This window comes from Pseudophryne corroboree, chromosome 3 (genome assembly GCF_028390025.1).
Source record: "Pseudophryne corroboree isolate aPseCor3 chromosome 3, aPseCor3.hap2, whole genome shotgun sequence".
In the NCBI taxonomy this organism is placed as follows: Eukaryota; Metazoa; Chordata; class Amphibia; order Anura; family Myobatrachidae; genus Pseudophryne; species Pseudophryne corroboree.
Window position 1 is genome coordinate 280,695,888 of NC_086446.1, and position 20,704 is coordinate 280,716,591.

Consider the following 20,704-nt stretch of genomic DNA (forward strand, 5'->3'; position numbering starts at 1 on the left):
GGATGTCATATATAAGCGAGGCAAAGAAATGTACATTGCTGATTCTCTGTCTTGAGCCTTCCTTTTGACTACTGACATGAACGCTGCAGAGTATAACTATGAGGTCATGGCTGTGGAGGTGCTCCCTACCAAGCGGCTGGAAGACCTGCGTGCTGCTACACTTGTGGATTATCTTTGCCAGCGTCTCTCTGCTGTAATTCTCAAAGGCTGGCCATCCTCTTCCAAGGAACTGCCGCACTACCTTCGCTCCTTCTACTGTATGAGAGATTAGCTCAACGTGTCTGATGGTGTTATCCTGCGGGGTCATCGCTTCGTGATTCCGGCTGCCCTTCAGATGTTCTACACCCAGCAGATGCACCAGGGCCATCGCGGCCTGGAGGCTACCAAGTGTAGGGCCCGTGAAACCAGGTTCTGGCCCTCCATGTACGGTGACATTGACCGTGCTGTCTCATTTTGTGCACCCTGCAATGCCTTGCGTCCACACCTGCCATGGGAGCCCATGCTGCTCCATGACATTCCTGATCTTCCGTGGTCCATTCTTGTGGCTGATCTATTCGAATGGAGGGGGAAGGAGTACATGGTACTAGTTGACTTCTATTCAGGATGGTTCGAGATAAACTACTTGCCCAGCACCACAAGTCAAATGGTCATTGCAAAGCTGAAGAGACACTTTGCAGCACATGGCATCCCACATCAGCTTATCACTGATAATGCCATGCAATTCAAGAGTAGAGAGTTCAAGGACTTTGCGAATACATCTGACTTCCAGCACATCACTAGTAGTCCACACTACCCACAGTCAAATGGATTGGCAGAGCATGCAGTCCGCTCTGCAAAGCACCTAATGGAGAAGTGTGCACGAGATGGATCAGACATATACTTGGTACTGTTAAACTTGAGAAACACGCCCCGTGATGGACTTCCATCCCCTGCACAGTGCCTATTAGAACGGCGCACGCGCACAGGCATCCCAATGGCAAAGCAGCTCCTGTAACCCAGAATAGAGCCACAGGTACAGGAGACCATCAGCAAGCGCAGAATGGCTGCCAAAGCTTCTTATGACAGATCAGCGTACCGCCTGCCACCACTGTCTCCAGGCCAGCCTGTCCGCATGCAAACCAAGCAAGGATTTGACAGAATGGCAGTGGGTCAGCATCCTCCAAATAGCTACGTGGTACAGTCTGATAATGCCCTCTATGAACGCAACCGCCTCCATCTGTTAAGTGTACCTGAAGAAAGCTCTACACAGTCTGACTCATCAGTTTCTACCACAGCTGCAACCAATGTCAGTGATGATTCGCATTGCATGGACAGTCCTTCCTCAGAAACCACTTCTGAAGTAATAGAGCCCTCTGGTGTCACAGCGGACATGCCTATAGGTTCTCAGTGTACCATTACCAGATCGGGCCGTGTGTCCAAACCCAACCCAACCCAAAGTTCCAAGACTTTATTGTATAATGTATTTTCTTTTGTTCACGCCTAACATTGTCACATTGTTGCATTTGTTTCATCTATGTTCTGCATTCTTCCAGTTTGAAAGAGGGGATCTAAATGCATGCTGTGCATCATGGGAGATGATGTAATGCTGAGGTGACTCACTTCCTGTTTGTCTCCTGTTACTTCCACTTGGTGTCTGACTCATGCTGAGTAAAGACCTGTATTACACTGATTTTGTTGTTACACATTTACAATGTTGCAATGTGTAAAAAATCAAAGTGTAAAAATCAAACTTGCTCAGTATTTGTGTGCTACATGCAAAAGCTGCCAGTGTTTCCCTGCGTGCAAAAGAAAAATTGGATTTGGCCCCTTGCACTGCAACACGGATTATCCCGGTGCACCAAACTTGTCTACTCTCCTGGATTGCCGGGATCCTCCAAACAATCTGGTGGCACTCCTGGGTCCTCAATGGAGTGACCAATTTTCCCGAAGGCCACCTGCCATCCATCCGTGGCTGCCGACTTTCCAGATGAAGAGGGCAGTTCAGGCAGTCAGTGAATCGCGTTTTCTGGCCTTGCCCCACTTCACAATGCCAGTAATCACAGCATTGAATAGTGGGCCACGATGAGGCAATTATACCATCACACCCCCTGTACTGCCCACTTGCCCATGACAGGCCCCCCACAATGCTGACCTGGCTGCCCTTTCCTGGAGGCAAGTACAGTATGGGGTGCACCCTTTTGTCGGATTTGCTTCTGACTGCAAATTACTAAGGCAATGAGTGTATAACATACTCTAGAGCAGGCATGTCCAAACTGCGGCCCTCCAGCTGTTTAGAAACTACATATCCCAGTATGCCCTGACAGTTTTGCTGTCAGAGAATGCTAAAGCTGTGTCAGGGCATGCTGGGATGTGTAGTTTCTCAACAGCTGGAGGGCCTCAGTTTGGACATGCCTGCTCTAGAGCGAGCACATTAATAACTGATGGCTGCTAAGGGTCACTGTATAACTCCACATTCAGACCCTGCATATGCAACACGGTGATAATATGTTTATAAACTCTTACTCCTCTTGTACACTGTATGCATTGCTCCCAATCTACCATTGAGCTATATACAGTTCCTGCCACATTCTTGACCCTGTCTCAGTGAGAGACATTTATGGCACATGTGACATCACAAGGCTGATGCTAAAAGGAAGCAGGCCAACCTTCCTATTTTGGATTTCTATAAATAGCTGCTTTGGGGATCTGGAGCGGAAACGTAGGAGACATTCCAGATGTTTTTGGAGATATGGCTCAAACATTGTCACCATGTGCTGGAAGATGCTTCAGGCATTAATCCTTGGCTGTCAGCTTTCAGATCTGAGCACACAAAGTTGTTGGAGAGGAGAATGCATTCCAAACATAACACTGTATCCTCACTCCCAGACACAGATAGAAGCATTGTTAGAGGGAGGACAGTGGGGAATGGCTGATACACAACTTATTCATACAAAGAGCTGCCCAACTTCATTTCAGAAAAAACATACACAGAAGCAGAAGTATGACTTACATGCATAACATATTATCCTACATACATCCTGTTGGTGTTAGTACAGCATATGCAATGCCATCGTTCTCTAATGGGCCCCACACCCTCCACCCTTCCTAGCCCAAAGCACAGGGGTATTCAACATGCGGCCCTCCAGCTGTTGTGGAACTAAACATCCCAGCATGTCTTGCCACAGTTTTAGCATGCCCTAATAAAAAACTGTAGCAGGGCATGGTGGGATACATAGTTCCACAACATCTGGAGTACTACAGGTTGAATACCTCTGCCACAGTACATCACACCTACGATTTGAACGCTGTTATCTTACGCTGTCTGCCTTGGGAAACCGCCAAATCTGCCCTTTGCTTCTTTTCTACATTTTTCTTTTGAATTTTTCGATTCCCTCATTGTTCTGAATGCCTTCCAACACTGCTAAATATGGCAGCACCCTTATCCATGCCCCAATCCACTTTAGCCACACACTAGTTTCGGATCATGTCATTTTATTTTTATCCCAGCAAATCTCATTACGGTACAGTCAAATCCAGGATTTTGGCAGTTATGCAGCTGTTTTATTCCTTGTACATTCCACTGTACTATTATACTGCTCTGATCAGGGGAAAACATAGGATTTCTGGAGGAGAGGGTCCAAATGTTAGATTGTAGAGCATACATGCCTACTTTCCTGGATCCTGTGGGAGACACCTGATTTTTAGGGTAGCCCCCCGCAGTCCCCAAAGTGCAGTGTTTGTAATGCAGTACTTCAGACTAGGGATGAGCGGGTTCGGTTCCCTGAGAACCGAACCGTCCCGAACCCGGATCGGAGTCCGGCTCGGGACTTCCCGCCAGGCTCGGAAACCAGAACGAGGCAAAACGTCATCATCCCGCTGTCGTCATCATCTGTCATTCCAGTGTTGTCTTGTGCTGCATCAGTCCAGTGGTGGTGTCTTGTGCTGCATCAGTCCAGTGGTGGTGTCCTGTGCTGCCATAAGTCCAGTGGTGGTGTTCTGTGCTGCCATAAGTCCAGTGGTGCTGCTGTATAAGTCCAGTCCAGTGGTGCTGTGTTGTGCTGCATCAGTCCAGTGGTGGTGTCCTGTGCTGCCATAAGTCCAGTGGTGCTACCGTATAAGTCCAGGGGTACTGCCGTATAGGTTCAGGGGTACTGCCGTATAAGTCCAGGGATACTGCCGTATAGGTTCAGGGGTACTGCCGTATAAGTCCAGGGGTACTGCCGTATAAGTCCAGTCCAGTGGTGCAGCTGTATAAGTTCAGGGGTACTGCCATATAAGTCCAGGGGTACTGCGGTATATATTCCAGTCCAGTGGTCCTGCCGTATAAGTCCAGGGGTACTGCCGTATAAGACCAGTCCAGTAGTGCAGCCGTATAAGTCCAGGGGTAATGCTGTATAAGTCCATGGGTACTGCCGTATAAGTCCAGGGGTACTGCCTTATAAGTCCAGTCCAGTGGTGCAGCCGTATAAGACCAGGGGTACTGCCATATAAGTCATGGGGTACTGCCATATAAGTCTAGGGATACTGCCGTATAAGTCCAGGGGTACTGCTGTATAAGTCTAGTCCAATGGTGCAGCCATATAAGTCCAGGGGCACTGCCGTATAAGTCCAGGGGTACTGCCGTATAAGTCCAGGGATACTGCCGTATAATTCCAGTCCAGTGGTGCAGCAGTATAAGTCCAGGGGTACTGCCGTATAAGACCAGTCCAGTGGTGCAGCCATATAAGTCCAGGGGTACTGCCGTATAAGTCCAGGGGTACTGCCTTATAAGTCCAGTCATGGGATACTGCCGTATAAGTCCAGTCCAGTGGTGCAGCAGTATAAGTCCAGGGGTACTGCCGTATAAGACCAGTCCAGTGGTGCAGCCATATAAGTCCAGGGGTACTGCCGTATAAGTCCAGGGGTACTGCCTTATAAGTCCAGTCATGGGGTACTGCCGTATAAGTCCAGGGGTACTGCCATATAAGTCCAGGGGTACTGCCATATAAGTCTAGGGGTACTGCCATATAAGTCTAGGGGTACTGCCGTATAAGTCCAGGGGTACTGCCGTATAAGTCCAGTCCAGTGGTGCAGCAGTATAAGTCCAAAGGTACTGCCGTATAAGACCAGTCCAGTGGTGCAGCCATATAAGTCCAGGGGTACTGCCGTATAAGTCCAGGGGTACTGCCGTATAAGTCCACAAATATTGTGCGAGCATTACATCTGGGCAAATTCCAGCACGTCCCATGTTTTGCACATACAATTAATTTGGTGGTGCAGAATTTTTTGAAAAATGACAGGGGCGTGCAGGAGATGCTGTCGGTGACCCGAAAAAATTGCGGCCCACTTTCGACATTCAGCCACTGCGTGACACTCCTAGATGGGCCAGGTGTTTGTGCCGCACACTTGTGTCGCTTAGCTTAGTCATCCAGATACCTCATTGCACCTCTTTTTCTTCTTTGCATGATGAGTTGTTTGGGGCCTAGTTTCTAAAAGTGCCATCCTGTCTGACACTGCAGTGCCACTCCTAGATGGGCCAGGTGTTTGTGCCGCACACTTGTGTCGCTTAGCTTAGTCATACAGCCACCTCGGTTCAACCTTTTGGCCTAAAAACAATATTGTGAGGTGTTCAGAATAGACTGTAAAGGAGTGGAAATGAATGTTATTGAGGTTAATAATACCGTAGGATCAAAATGTGTGATTTTAGCCATTTTTATGTTTTTTTCAAAAATCATCCAGATCCAAAACCAAAACACGAAAGGGTGGTTTTGGCAAAACCAATCCAAAAACAAAACACGAGCGGGGAAATGGAACCAAAACCAAAACACGAAAAGTGTCCCCCGCACATCTCTAGTTCAGAATAGACTGGAAATGAGAGGAAATTAATGTTATTGAGGTCAATAATACCGTAGGATCACAATTACCCCCAAATTCTGTGATTTTAGCTGTTTTTTTTTTTTTTTTTTTAAATCATCCAGATCCAAAACCAAAACCCGAAAGGGTGGTTTTGGCAAAACCAATCCAGATCCAAAACACGAGTGGGAATCCAAAACCAAAACGCAAAACACGAAAAGTGCCCGCCACACATCTCTACTTCAGACACATGCAGGCCTAATGATCACACTAATCCACTTGCCAGATTCTCCAGTGTGATTACTAAGGCCCTCATTCCGAGTTGATCGCTAAGAGTCATCGCAACGCAAATGTACGAAATGTAAGTATCTGCGCATGCGCAAATGCGTGTTTACGCATGCGCGAGTACATACGTACGACAACTGTGCAAAATTACTCTGAAAAAAAAAAGCCGTAACTGGCAAACGAAAACGAGGAGTGGCGTGGGCGTGGCGGAGGCGAGACTTCGCAATGCTCCGACATGGGCGTGAAAGTGGGCGTACAGTGTGGGAGTATGCAACTCGCAATGGGCGTGTTTTTCGCAAATAAACATTGTCGCTGTTAAAACTAACATAGGAAACCGTAGCAACATTCACGCAGCAGCCGAGTAGGTCTGCAGTTACTCTACATTTGCGAAGTACTGGTACAAGTGTGTATGCAGTAATTAGCAGTTAATTGGAGAGCACATTCATCTGATGTCCAATTACTTGTTAATTAATGAGCAGATGAAAGTTACCAACCAGCAATTGTCTGAACACACATTACATGTTTATTCTACTCACATATAAATCTCACACACTGTCAAATAAGGGTGTTATTTTGGTTTAAGTTGGTGTGTAAGCATTTTTTAAACATGCTTTAATGTGTGTTAGACTACCAAATACAAACCAGTGAAATTATTTGTGAAAGTTTTTGAAATCTGCAACATTTTTGTAAAATAAACCAACACTCACATAATGCAGCATACACTATTATTTAGTCTTAAAAGTCACAATAATATTTGTTTATAATATCTGTCAATGTTTTAAATGATGTCCTGTTGACCATAGATATTTATAAAAAGTGTCGTGTCTGTTTACTTAATATGGACATTAAAGTGTGGTGCAAAGCATACCTGTTTTTTGTGGATTTTTATATTTTTAAGGAGAAATTGCAGATTGGTCTACAAGTGTCTATATGCTGACCTAATCTTTCTGGAACTAAGATTTACCTAATGCATTACCTTGAAGAAACTGGACAAATTTTTAATATATATTTTTTATTACTGTAATAATATTTCACAACATTTAAACAACATGTCTCCACGTGAGTCTCACAGGCAGAGATGGACCAAGCAGCAAGCAGATGGCACTGACAATAATTATATAGCAGAACTCAGTACTCTGCAAAAATCTGCTTCTGTCAAAAGTATATTTTTTAAGCATAAATAAAACATATTACACACCCTGCCACACACAAATTTTATACCAAATGAGAAAGAATTAGGATCCACCACACAAACACAACAATACATAGCACACTAGTAAGAGGAAGATGGCTCTGGTGTTTATACAAATAAACTCACAGGCTACAATACCTCCAAACAGAAAGAATACATTTCACTAAGAGGGAGTTATCCATTCTGGCCACACAAGCCAACTCCAAAATAACATAGAGGCAACATCAAAAACATGGGTGCTGCCCATCTGGAGAGACATCATTTTCTTCTTTTTCTCCCCGCCTGAGCCTGTTCTTCTTTGGAAGGTCTGCGGAGCGACCTTCGTTGGGCCTGCCCAGTGGGCTGTTCTTCCTGGGCAGGGGCAGGGGAGGGAGCCGATGTGGTTGGCTCTCTGCCACTGTGGGCAAGGGAGACAGCGATGGCCTGGAGCCCTTGCAAGATGTTATTTGCAAGGCTTTGGAATGAGGAGGCAAGTTGTTCTTGGCCCTGCCTGATCTCTGCCAGACCTTGGCAGAGTTGAGCAACACCTTGCTCAACACAGGTTCGGTGCTCAGTGAGCCGGACAGCTATCTGGCTTACCTCCCGGATGACCCCGTCTTGAAACCTATTTAGGCTCTCACCATACCTAGCGATTTCAAGCAGGATCTCCGGGATAGCAGAGGGTTGGGTGGGGGGGCCAGTAGGAACCTGCAGAGGTGGGATTTGTTGGCCCACACTGCCAGACCCACTAGGTCCCTCCACCTCAGCCTCAACCACATAACCGTCCTGTGACTCAAACTGATCACCCCCCTGTGCTGTGTTTTGTGGCAAGCAAATAGAAGAATGTGTGGGGAAAAAGTTGGATACAAAATTAGTTTATTATTATAAATACAGTTCAAATTACAGACAAATAAATGTGTAAACTTACCTTCCAAGTCATGTCCCGTCAGAATCTCAGGCAGGTCCGTGTCCATATGAGACACCCCTTGGCCCTCCTCATAACTGACACAGGCCATCGCCATCTCCTCCAAGTCAGTAAACTCCACAGCGACAGGTGGTCCACCCCCTGTAGCCCTTGAGGCATTCCACTCCGCAGCCCTCTTTGCCTTCAGGCGGGATTTGAAGTCGGCCCACCTACATATGTATTGTGAAAGAGGGACAAAGTTGAGTATTATTATTGGTCTAAGTAAATATATAGCACACATGTTCTGCTTGTGTTTGCTAGACATAACATCACATGTAACTACATTTTTTAGTCAACTTAGCACAGAAAAAGGACTGTCAAGATGCACTTACCGTCGTCTCACTTCCTGCGATGTTCTGACGACAGAGCCAACTTCATTCACAGATTTTGTGATGTCTCTCCAGATGCGATCTTTTGAAGCAGCCCCCATGTTTTTTGGGCCTCTATGGATTTTGGACATGGCCTGCGTGACCAAGACACGCAACTCCCTCTTAGTGAATGCAGGCTGTCTTTTCTTCCGTCTGGAGGTAGCCTGTGAGGTTTCTTCTTGTTGGTCATCACCATCTTCCTCCTCACTAGCAGCTTCTGTCTGTTGTGTTGTGTGGCTAAAGCCAATTCTCCCTCAGTTTGGTCACTATGTGTGTGTGGCAGGGTATCCCCACTCAATTGTTGTGGTTCAGAAGCAGACATTTGCAGAGTACTAGGTCCTGCCTCTTCAACATCCGCAGAGGCGTATTCCAACATGCGCCTTTGGCAATCTAGGCGTTTTTTCTGCAATGCCATCTGCTGCTCTGCAATGCGGTCCATCTCTGCTGCGATTTGCTCACGAGAAGCCATGTTTGTGATGACGTGTGTACGCCGAGGTGTGTGCTTATATACCTACGTGCGTAGCGTTAATTCACACAGGTGTACACTGTTAATCTGGTTAATGATTGCACTGCTTATTTAAGGGCCTACTTTGCACGCTGTGAGTGTAGGTAGTTTGGAGTTTCTTTCACTTGAGTTTGTTGGCTTGTGCGTGAAGGTGCTATAGGAATTTTCAGAGTGAGTAATTGTCAAGCATACATTTGTCCTTTCGTTTGCGTTTAGAATATAGTCAGTGTAGCATTTTGTCTGCGAATTTTCGTTTGTGAGTATTCTGGAATTCGTCTTGTTGTTCATTTTTTGATTTAAAAGTGTTTATTTTATGTTGATTGTTTGTTATTCTTTTTTACACATATATATTTTGCCTGTCCATTTTTGCAAATAAACCTGTGCTTCATTGCTTTTACTGACATTTTTGTTCTCTTGTAGGAGAATTGTTTTGGGTGACGTAACCCTAGTCTATTTTGTTTATTTTGTGTGCTATATAACACAAATAGTTCCTTTCTTTATTTTGGATCAGGTAAGTTCCCTTGGCCTGTGTTGGTGCCTGTTTGTTTTATTGGTCTGTATGTTGTTTTTGACTGTCATATTTGCTCTCTTGTAGGAGAATTGTTTTGGGTGACGTAACCCTAGTCTATTTTGTTTATTTTGTGTGCTATATAACACAAATAGTTCCTTTCTTTATTTTGGATCAGGTAAGTTCCCTGGGCCTGTGTTGGTGCCTGTTTGTGTTTGTTCAAAGTGTTTTGATTATGTTTGTTTTCCATCTTGATAATAAATGTTATGTTTTTTACCTGGATTGATCAGCAAAGTAGTGTTGTTCTTGGCTGGACTAGCTACTAAAGGGCTAACTTTTTGTTTGTTTTATTTAAATGTTTTTAACCAATTATTCATAATTTTGTAGTAGGTGTTTGTGATGTGTTTGATGTTCTGTTTTTTTAAATAATAGTATTTTTAACAATTACAATTTAACATATGTAGCTTTCATTATAAAAATAATGTTGTTTTTCTTTTTTGTGATAATATTCTTTTTGGTCCTGAATTGAACCCAGAAAAAATGTCTTACGCTCCTGCAGTAAGTTGACACCCCCTTTTTTTACAAATTTTTTGTTTGCATATTTTTTGGACTTTGTTTTTGTCTTATTCAACATTTTTTTTTTTTTATAAAAGTGTGTGATGTCTATATTTATCGCAGCAGAAGCCCTACCTCCCCAACCCACGCCAGCACTCCCACCCCAACCGCCAGCCCCACAACCACAACCGGCTCCTCATCAACCAAGGCAACGGAGGCGTGCTAGGCCACCAATTTTCCGACCCCGTGTCCTACTTTATGGGATGCCAGATGATGTGGTTGTACGTAGATACAGGCTGCCACCACATCTAATCCTAGACACTCTCTCCATAATAGAGAGTGATCTGGAGTCTGAAATTCGGTATCCTACAGCAATACCACCATTGACACAATTCCTTGCTGTGTTACATTTTTTGGCAACAGGGTCTTACCAGCATGTGGTTGGAGACCTGGTTGGCATGTCGCAGGGCCAGTTCAGTAAGGTCCTGCGGCGTGTCTGCCAGGCTTTCCTCAAGCGTGTGAAGCAATTTATTGCTATGCCTTTGGATGTTGGTGCCCTAGATGTGGTGAAGCGGCAATTTGCGGAAGGTGGTAGTCGCTTCCCACATGTTATTGGGGTTGTGGATGGCACACATGTAGCTATTCAGCCACCAAAACATAATGAAGAAATTTATAGAAACAGGAAACTGTTTCATTCTCTGAATGTAATGGTTGTTTGTGGGCCATCCCTCCAGATCCTTTCCCTGAACGCAAAGTTTACTGGAAGTTCCCATGATGCGTATGTCATTAGACAATCAGGGATATGGCACAGATTAAGATCAAGTCAACGAGCAGACATGTGGTTATTGGGTGAGTTGTTGCACATATTTCTTTCACAATTTTTTATATTTTTCAAAATTTACTATTTCTAATTTTGGTTTTTCCTCAAACAGGAGACCGTGGATATCCTTGCACCCCCTGGCTCATGACTCCTTACCGTAATCCCAGGCCAGGACCACAGACGGCATTTAACTCCGCGCTTACTGCCACTAGGCAGCTGGTGGAGCGCACAATTGGGGTCCTTAAAGGGCGGTTTCGTGTGCTCCACCGCACTGGTGGTGACATCATGTATTCGCCGGAGATGGCAAGTAAACTAGTGGTTCTGTGCGCAATACTACACAATATCGCGGTAAGGAGTAGCGTAGAGCTTCCTCAGACAGAGGAATTGCCTGATGAGGAGCCAGGGGTTGTTCGACACTTCGGTGGGGGGAGTGTTACACGGAGGGGGAGCCAAGTCAGGGCAAGCATTGTTGCTGAATATTTCAGGTATAGTGTTTTTATATTATCTTTTTTATCCAAATTAAAATCACAGTATGCTTATGTATTATTTGTAATGTTGACATTTTGTTTGATATTGTAAGGTCATTGTGTAATGCTTTTGGTGTGTTGGAATGTGTAATATTTTTTATACTAAAAATCCGTTAACACGTTAAGCTTTCAATTTTAGATTTGAAATTTAAAAAATGTGATGATGCTAAATAGTGTCCTTATTTGTTTTATATCCTAAAATCCTGATTATTTAAACAAACACACAAACAAATGAAATTGAATGTTGCCCACTTTGTGACTGTCCAGCTGAATGATCACACAAACTGTGGTGAGTACACAGATATTTGTAGGAATTTTTTCAAAACTGTGTGTCTCTGTGTCTGTGTTTGTGGTTTTTTTTTTTTTTTTTGGTAAAAATTGTGCTAATGCGAATGCGTATTTCCGCTCGTGCGAAATAACACTCTGCTCTTCACAGCATTGCAAAGATCAATAAAGTTATTAGAAATGACAACATAGATTTTTGACCAATCACATGCTAACAGACACTATAAATATATGCCCAAATAAGGAAAACGCCATTGCCATGATGCGTGCTGCACCTTTCACCAGGCGGGAGCTCCGCGTCCTGGTTGCGGTGATGGACCGTCGCGTAGGCCGCGTTGGGCGCTTCATCCCAAATCGGGTTAAGCGCGAGGCCTACGCAGAGGTCCGCCGCCTGCTGCGGACTCGCGTCCGCAGCAGGCGGACAATCATCCAACTAGAGAAGAGATGGAGTGATCTCCGCAGGAGGACGCCAGAGCTGTTGGCGGAGATCCGCCAGCAAATACGGGCTATGCATGCACGCAGTAAGTTACATTACATAAGATTATTAGCAAAAATTTAAGAAATTTACACTAAGTGGTAGGCTAATTGCAACGCTGATTGTCCATTTTTATAACATAGGACAGTGTGTGTGGTTAGGGCAAACAGTACTGACTGTAGCAAAGTGTCACCAAACAAGTGCATGTTTTCCAGAATTAATAACCAGGCAGGAAACTGTACCCAAATACTTGATCAGTGCTGTCTATATAATAAGGTGCCTTGAATAGTTATCTGGTGATGTTGCCTAGACCAATCAATATGACTCAATGGAATAGATTAAGGAATGAGCTTCAAAGTAAAAGTTTTGACTCATTTTGTTTGCTGTGGGCAACATGATGAGGTTTTTAAAATGTGTATTTTTAAGAAAAACAAACCACAGTCTTTTACATGGAACAGAACAGTGATTTTTCAAATTGTTTAGTATGTAATTTAACATGCAAAATAAATTTTGCCAAAAATATCATTATAGGACGAGAACAACGGCAGACCTCTCAGCCCCCTTCCCCTTCCCAGTCCCCCTCCCCTTCTCACTCCCCCTCCCCTTCGCAGTCCTCCTCAGCTTCCCAGTCCCCCTCAGCTACCCAGTCCCCCTCAGCTTCCCAGTCCCCCTCAGCTACCCAGTCCCCCTCAGCTTCCCAGTCCCCCTCAGCTTCCCAGTCCCCCTCAGCTTCCCAGGCCCACTCCACTTTCCACTCCCCTTCTCACACCACCTCTCTATCTCTTTCTGTGACCCCTTCTCCTCCTTCCCATACCCCTTCTCCTTCAACTTCAAACTCACCTTCTCAGCCCCCCTCACCCTCTATTGGCTTAACTTTCTCTCCGCCCCCCTCGCCCTCTCAATCAGACCCACCCTCTGAAATTACATCCCCAATCCAGCCTCCTTCCCCCATCCAGCCTCCTTCCCCCATCCCTCCTCCTTCCCCCATCCCTCCTCCTTCCCCAATCCCTCCTCCTTCCCCAATCCCTCCTCCTTCCCCCATCCAGCCGCCTTCCCCCATCCAGCCGCATTCCCCACCCAGTGAGTGGGCAGAAGAAGCCCCAGATGAATTAACTGGCAACCATCATGTTGCAGAGGAAAGTAAGTGTTTTAACATGTTCTCCAAAAATGATTACCTACTTACACTTACAATGCCAAAACATGCAGTGTTGTACTGTTGGAATTCTTGTACCAAGGACAAATATTTGTGTTATTCTTCATGGTCTACATGTTGTATTTACATTTTTGTGAGTGTCATTATATGTACAGTGTTTATGTGTGCAATGTTTTGTGTGTCCACTCTAGGTCGACACTCATTAGGTCGACAGGGTTGCCAGGACAACAGGGTTTATATGTGTTAGGTTTTCAGGGAAACAGTTAGACCTGAGTGGAGTTTAGTATGTTGTTGGTCTTTTACACTTGTGCCTGTGTAGTCTTAATATTTGCACTTACAAATCACATGCTTCACTTTGTTATGCAGCCTAATGACACACTGATTTGTGGTGTGAAAGTTACACTCACAAAATGATTATTGGCTAAAGTCAAACCTGTTTGACCTTATTTAGTAAGGTCAGCTTTCAGGGAGTGTGGGCATGCTAGGATCTGTTGTCCTTCTGAAGATGTTGATATGCAGTGTGATGATGCAGGACCAAACCCATAAAAAAACACAAAAATACACTCCAGATGTAAATGAATGCCAACATGGTGTAACATTGACGAAGATGGTAGTTATCTTTAACATGGGATGTCGCCCATAGCAACCAATAAGATTATACTTTACAATTGGGGAACCACTTCTACAAGATAATATTCTTATTTTTGCTTGTTTGCTATGGGCAACGCTCCATCTTAAATATAACTCACATAGTAGTAAATGTACCCCATGGTCTCGTAAACGGTAAAAAATTAATAAAAAACCCTGAGCAGGCTTGTGTGTTTTTCTGCTAATGATTGTACCATAAAACAGCCATGATGTAGTAACTTTGCCATTAAGCAGGCCTGTCCAAACTGCGGACCTCCAACTGTTGAGAAACTACACATCCCAGCATGCCCTGACACAGCTTTGGCTTTCCCTGGCCCCAAAACTGAGTCAAGGCATGCTGGTATATGTAGTTTCACACCAGCTTGAGGGATGCAGTTTGGACATGCCTGCATTAAAGTGTGCTTTGTGCCTTGCTTGTATAATAAGTAATGTGAGTAAGTTATTAATGTTTATGTTATCTCTTAATTTCAGATGTTGCCGTTGGAGATCCCACATCTTTTGCGGCCATTATTGGCAACATGAGGATACATCTCCAGGCCTTGCTGGGTCTTGTTGACCAAATGCAAACGTTGTTTTAATTTTTGTTTTTTTATAAAAAAAAAAATATGTTTATATTATAAAAAAAAAAAAAAAAAAAATTTTTTTTCAAGTTACGCGGGTGTTTATTATTTATTAATGCAATAAAGGAACAGCAGAATGACGAACAGACATTTATTACCTTAAACAGTTCATACATCTAACGTAAGTTTGTTTAAAATGTAAAAAATACATATGTTGTTATTGTCTAAATAAACATGCAAACACCTTCATTCACATACTAAAACTCTACTTAAAAAATAAAAATAAAAACATTAGACCAAGCACATTGCAAACATCTATATTTATATTAAAATTCAAAAAAAATTTAGGTACAATTATGGCTACAAAGTGTTCTTCAGGTATTTTAAAAAGACTTAATTGATCATGAACATTACAATTCATTTCACTAATTGGATTTGTAATTGAGGAGGGCTTGTGGACTTTTAATTGGAAGGTGTTATTCCACTTAATAGTAAAAAAAACCCATTGTGGTGCGTTTGCCCGCAAAAGTGAGCACTTTTAATGATAAATGTGTAAATCTACTACAACTTAGTATTTTTACGATGAAGTATGTGTTAATGCGATGGTTTCGCATTGCTGCGATGTTTTCGCATTGCTGCGATGTCATTTGGCGTACGCCCACTTTGTGTAATACTGCGTACGAAAGAGCAAAAATACGTTGGGGGCGGATGTTCGCAAATTTACTACACTAACGCAACTTTGCAAATATGTTGTGCGAACGAAAAACTGAGCGATCAACTCGGAATGAGGGCCTTAGTACTCAGATCCACAGACACACTCATACAGCAGACTTGGTTGGAAAATCTACTGCCACTGGGCATGTGCAGCAACTCCATACTGCATGTAGTGGCCCCTGGCCTGGCTGTGGGATGGCGGGGGGCAGTTTTTGCAACCTGCACGCCCAGACGTTGGCCACCACAGGAAAGAAAAATAATCCTGATTCATGCCCCTTACATTATTTGTCATTTTTCCTCCTTATAGTAATGCCAAGTATACATTATGCCACATACTGCAATGGCCTTTAGACATTATGCCACACACATTTTTGCCCATGACACAATATGCCACACACCATAATGCCCCCGACACATTATGCCACACACCGTAATGCCTGTGAACATTATGACAGGAATCGCAATGCCCGTTATACATTATGCTACACCCTGCATGGCCCCTGATACATTATAGCACATACAATGCCTGTGACACATTATGACACACACCGCAATGTCCGTGATACATTATGCCACACACTGCAATGACCCTGAGACATTATACCACAATGCCCGTGATATAGTATACCACACACCGTAATGCCTGTGACACATACTGCAATGCCCGTTATACCCTATGCCACACACCGCAATGCCCGTTATACATTATGCCACACACTGCAATGCCCCTGAGACATTATGCCACATACCACAATGCCCGTGATATAGTATACCACACACCGTAATGCCTGTGACACATACCGCAATGCCCGTTATACCCTATGCCACACACTGCAGTGCCCGTTATACATTATGCCACACACTGCAATGCCCCTGAGACATTATACCACATACCACAATGCCCGTGATATAGTATACCACACACCGTAATGCCTGTGACACATACCGCAATGCCCGTTATACCCTATGCCACACACCGCAATGCCCGTTATACATTATGTGACACACTGCAATGTCCCTGAGACATTATACCACATACCACAATGCCCGTGATATAGTATGCCACACACCGTAATGCCTGTGACACATTATGACACACACACCGCAATATCCGTGATACATTATGCCACACACCGCAATGCCCATTACACATTAAATCCTACAGTAAGGCTTCTAATTACTTTTAAATTACCTGCTCATTGCCAGGGGTTTCATGCTCTTGGTTCCATGCACGGTGCCAGGGGTTTTCATGCTCAGGGTGTCATGCTCGTTGCCAGGGGTTTCATGCGGTAGGTGTTATGCTTGTTGCCAGAGGTATCATGTGCTGGGTTTCAAGCTTGTTGCCAGGGGGTAATATTCGTTGTCAGGGGTTTCATGCACTTAGTGTCATGCTCGTTGCTAGGGGGTAATGCTTGTTGCCAGGGATTTCATGAGCTGGGTGTTGTGCTTGTAACCAGGGGGTAATGCTTGTTGCTAGGGCTGTGCTCCCAGTGCCACATATGCCCCCAGTGCCAGATATTCCCCCACAGTGCCAGGTACACATATGCCCCCAGTGCCAAATATGCCCCCTCAGTGCCAAGTACACATATACCCCCAGTGCCAAATATGCTCCCCCCAAGTGCCAGGTACACATATACCTCCAGTGCCAAATATGCCCCCCAGTGCCAAATATGCTCCCCCAGTGCCAAATATGACCCCCCAGTGCCAAATATGCTCCCCGATGCCAAAAATGCCCCCCCCCCTAGTGCCAAATATGCTGCCCCTGTGCCAGGTATCCCCCCAGCTCCCCCGGCCTGTGTGTCCCTCCTGTGTCTCCGACGTGTCTGTTTAACGAAGTGCCGGTTCGTGAGCCAATCAGAGCTCACAAACGGGCACTTTATTTAATAGACACGCCGCTGCCGTTGGAGACCCAGGAGGAACACAGAGGAGACCCTCCACCCCTCCGTGTCCTTCCCAGCAGAAATCAATGGTGGCGGCGGCTAGGGCACCCCGCAGCCATGCGCGCCTCCAAGTGACTGCAGAGGCTGCGGACCCCTAGTTACGCCACTGGCCGGGGGAATGAGGGGTGTATTGGGCAACTGAACACCTCCCCCCCACTAACTGCCTATGCTGATAGTCTTTGGCCTTCCCCCCTTGCCTTTTTATTCTTTGCCATACCATCCCTTTAATCTGGGACACCTATGATTTACACAGGTTCTGTGGCTTATTACAACCAGGTGAAATGCTGGCTTGAATTTAGCCAGCCACCGAACCTGTGTAATTCAGAGGTGTCACAGATTAGAGAGATACTGGGGGTCATTCCGAGTTGATCGCTCGCTGACGATTTTTTTTTTTGGGGGGGGAGTTACGGGGGAATTGAAGTCACAGGCATCCATAACAGTGCAAGCTAATACAGACGAGATTGGCCATATTGGCCATATTGCCCTGCATGTTTAAAAGAGCCGGCACCAATGATGAACGAGCGCGGAGCCGCGCATCATTCAACGTTGCATACACACTGACAGATATGAACAATGGGGGTCATTCCGAGTTGTTCGCTCGGTAAATTTCTTCGCATCGCAGCGATTTTCCGCTTAGTGCGCATGCGCAATGTTCGCACTGCGACTGCGCCAAGTAAATTTGCTATGAAGTTAGGAATTTTACTCACGGCTTTTTCATCGTTCAGGCGATCGTAATGTGATTGACAGGAAGTGGGTGTTTCTGGGCGGAAACTGGACGTTTTATGGGTGTGTGTGAAAAAACGCTACCGTTTCTGGGAAAAACGCGGAAGTGGCTGGAGAAACGGAGGAGTGTCTGGGCGAACGCTGGGTGTGTTTGTGACGTCAAACCAGGAACGACAAGCACTGAACTGATCGCAGATGCCGAGTAAGTTTGAAGCTACTCAGAAACTGCTAAGAGGTGTGTAATCGCAATTTTGAGAATCTTTCGTTCGCAATTTTAAGATGCTAAGATTCACTCCCAGTAGGCGGCGGCTTAGCGTGTGTAAAGCTGCTAAAAACAGCTTGCGAGCGAACAACTCGGAATGACCCCCAATACCTCATTCATTAATGAACGAGATCGTTCATATCTTTCAGCGTTATCGCCTAATGAGTAGGGCCCATTAGAGAGGGAATTTCTTAATGGAGGTAATCTTAGGGGGTGATTCAGAGCTTATCATAAATATAGCACATCTACGATCAGATTCTCAAACTACCCCCTGAGTAGCTCCCTGCCAGTGCAGCTCTTGCGCAGCCTTGCTACGTTGGCAGGCGGCTACCTGCCGTGTACCGAGTTGCAGTGGCTGCGTGTGACATCACGTAGACGCGACGGCCCGCCCTGCATCGGTCCGGATATGCCTGCATTGTCCGGACAGTGCCCCACCAACAGCGTTCAAATGCCATTGGCACACCCCCACCCGCCCCTGTCAATCAGGCAGAGGCGATCGCAGATATATACAAATTTGAACAAATCCCGCACCAGTTTATTAAAGCTCTCTTTACATATATTGTTACATATCTAATGATTCCTACTGCTAACAGAGGCGATCGCAGCCCTGAGATGCTTTTAGCATCTCTCTGGGCTCCCGGGGTGCGCAAGCGCACTCTGCAAAGGGCTTCAGCCTGCGATCGCTGGCGCTGCAGCGATCCAGTCTGAATTAGGCCCTTTTACTAAATATCGCTGGTAGCAGACGGGAGCCTGACACAAGTGCTCCCCAGCTGTGACCCGCTTCAGCCCCCTTTCCCACTGAAGTCTCTAACCTGGCATATTGCCAGGCTGGTGACATCAGCGGTGACGCAGCGGGGGTGGCGCTTGGAGGCGCCGCCTGTACATCACTGTGAACGGGAAGCCAGGTCGATGCGACCCGGCTCCCATTTACACTGCACAGTTTGCAGGGTTGAACCTGTGTTCAACCCTGCAAACTACCCGAGTTGGAATACCGGGTCACTCGAGCCGGATTATTCCAACTCGACCCTTTTACACCAACCAGCACGCTTATGTGCAATAACCCGTGTTGTATGCTGGCGATGTAAAAGGGGTATTAGTGTCATTTTTTATATCTACAATATGAAGAAATCCCACCTCATATTCAGGATAATCCACAACTCTGGTATGTCAGGGAGCTGCAGCATGTACTACAACATAGACATACCTCCCCCTTGTTTCCAATACTGATTTCCAGGAGGGGCAAGCTCAATATTCCTTTAATTCATGGAGACTGGATGGAGTGGTTAATATTGGCTGCCTTGTAGACACTGAGCTTTGTCGGCCTCTTACCTTCTAAGAGGACACAGTGAAATATCCAGGACTAGCTCGACACACAGTGGCCACTGGCGTATCTATAATGGGTGCAGTGTGTGCAGTGAACATGGACCCCTGGGTCCAGAGGAGGCCCACACCACACACACTGCACCCATTTCTTCTATACTTACCTTTCCGGCGTCCATCGGTGACTGTGTGTGGGCCTCCTCCTCTCCCGTAGCCGTCACCGCTGGTTCTAGCGCACTGAGCGCTAGAGACTCTGGCACAGTGCGGCGGCCATTTTTCGGAGTCCAGCGCATGCGCTGTAGACTCTGGCACTGTGCCAGAGTCTCAGCGCTGAGAGCGCTAACAGCGGCGGTGATGGCTACAGGAGAGGAGGGGGCCCACACACGGAGTCTGCACACGGGTCTCCTCCTCTCTAGAAACGCCGCTGCCAGTGACGTTTTTCTTTTAGCCCAACATTATACCGGGTATGGGACTCCAGGTCGACACCAAAAAGGTTTACACACCTTAGGTCGACATCAATAGGTCGACACACCTTAGGTTGACGCCTGAAATAGGTCATCATGGACAAAAGGTTGACATGAACACGGTCGACATGGAAAAGGTCGACATGAGTTTTTCATGGGTTTTTTGTGTCGTTTACTTCGTAGAGTGACCGGGAACCCCAATTAGTGCACCGTGTCCCCTCGCATGGCTCGCTTCGCTCGCCATGCTTCAGGCAAGGTTACCGTTCCCAATTGTAGTCCACGTGGAAAGTAAAGTATGAAAAACTTCAAAAAATTATGGTGTGTCAACCAATTGGTGTCGACCTAAGGTGTGTCGACCTTTTTGGTGTCGATTTGGAGTCCGGATACCCATTATACCAGTTTAGTTAGCAGACATTAGTCCCTGATTGATTGGCAAAACCCGCTTGATTCGCTGCCACAGCAAGAGCTGCTCAGCAAAGGGGCAATCTCATTAGCTTACAAATGACTCCATGTTCAGTTGGACCACTCTAAATCCAAAAAGGGCAGATCCCAGGTTTACAAATGAAGGTCTTACTTAAAGCTCTTTTTAAGTTGTGCCGGGTCATTAACTTCTGCAATGTATATGGAGATGTTTCTTAACATACTC

The 20,704-nt window shown here is 45.6% G+C and overlaps 1 protein-coding gene and 1 long non-coding RNA gene across 5 annotated transcripts in view; one reads left to right on the forward strand and one right to left on the reverse strand.

Annotated features, from left to right (window-relative positions):
* The window catches only part of RGS19 (regulator of G protein signaling 19), a 324,046-nt gene that overhangs the window by 198,716 nt on the left and 104,626 nt on the right, over positions 1-20,704 (reverse strand). The window lies entirely within an intron of this gene.
* On the forward strand, positions 11,277-13,369 carry LOC135057703 (uncharacterized). The gene is made up of 3 exons (XR_010244312.1): positions 11,277-11,472; positions 11,782-11,803; positions 12,806-13,369. It is a non-coding gene; the product is annotated as an uncharacterized LOC135057703 (long non-coding RNA).